Raw genomic sequence first — 1,541 nt, 5'->3', positions numbered from 1 at the left:
GAGACAGCGAGCAACAGGGTAGCTTTAAATAGGCCCCTCTCCCCCTCCCCCGCCTTCCCCTTCTCGGGAAAGAAACGTTTGTTGAAACAGGATCTCTGAGGACTCCTCCCCTCCCGCCCCTTAAGCAACTGGCCCGTGGAAGGTCCATTTGTCCCGCTGGGTGCTCCCCCTGGGCTCCCCTCACCCTCCGAGGCCTGGCACCAGCGCCGAGAGCAGCGGCGGGGAGGCTGCGCCCTGTGGGGAACGCGCCCCTCGGGACGGGGCCGGGGGACAAGTCCTCTCGGACTTGTAGGGACCGGAGCCCATGAGGTGCGACATCTTCCTCTCGATTTCCTGATGGGGAAACTGAGGCCCAGGGAGACTGAACAGTTTGAGCTTATGAAACAGAATCAGAACCCAGGTCTCCTGAGTCTGTAACCTCCCAGAGAAAGAAACGGAGACTGTTTCCTGCACTGTTAGGCGGTGGGATGGCCGAAGCCAGGGGAAGGTAGCGTTGGAGCCCCAGGCCGGCCCTTAGATATGAGAGTCAGAGACAGTTTCAGGAGCAGCACGGAGTCTGCTTGCAGACAGAGGCCAGAGGGTCTCCCCAAGCCCTCCAGGTGCACCTTTCCAAAGTTTGAGCATCAAAACTCGCAGGATCTGGGAGGTGGCTGGTGGAAGGGCAGGCCGGGCCTCCTGGACAGACCAGTAGGCCTTCCAGAGAAGATCTCTCTCTGGGTTTCCTTCACCCTGGTTACAGATGGGACACATTACTCGCTTAGTCGCTAACTGAGAGCTCTGGGCTGAAGTTATGCCTGGGGTTGTTGGGTACCTGAGGAGAAGCCCATAAAGAGGCAAATGGGGAGATTCAAAGAGGGATGTGGAGGTCAGCATGCTAACAAGTACCAGACTTGTGAACTAGAAAGGAGGGCAGCTGCTTCCTTACTGGGGGGCGGGGTGGAAGGGAAAGGAAGACTAGTCTGCAGCAGGCAGGATGGCGGGGAGATACATAGGGACCTCTCTGCAGGGAAGCCTGGGAGAATCTGAGGCAGTGCCTGGGGAGGCGGGAGGGCTCTGGTAGCTGACACCAGCCAGAAACAGGGGCAGAGGAGGTGACCAAGACAGGACCCCGTGGTGTCGCTGCTCATCTGTCAAAAAAGCCAAAGAACCGGGGGCCAAAGGAAGAAAGGGAAATCAGAAGGGGCAGAGAGAGAAAACAAGTCCTGCCTTCTCGTGGAGGCTGTCAGAGGACAGGGTTCTCCTGGTGGAGGGAAGCCAGTGGGCTGGGGTCAGGTCTGAGCCCTGGCGAGTAAGCTTCAAAGGAAGTTAGGAGAGGAGGGCGGGAGTGGGGCCCTCTAGCCAGATGCCTGAGGTGTCTGCTGGCAGGACTGGTCCTTGCTGGCCCAGAGGGAACGCCCCACAGAGGGATTATCGACCTCTCCTCCAGCAAGTCCACTCTCAGGGCACAGGGTTCATGTTTGAATTCCCCAAATAACTGGCCCCCTCCGGGCCAGCGGTTGGGATTTTCCATTACAGGGATCCGGTAGGTCATGCCCAGCATC

Source organism: Ovis aries, chromosome 1, assembly GCF_016772045.2.
Source record: "Ovis aries strain OAR_USU_Benz2616 breed Rambouillet chromosome 1, ARS-UI_Ramb_v3.0, whole genome shotgun sequence".
Lineage (NCBI taxonomy): Eukaryota > Metazoa > Chordata > Mammalia > Artiodactyla > Bovidae > Ovis > Ovis aries.
This window is presented reverse-complemented; position numbering follows the sequence as displayed.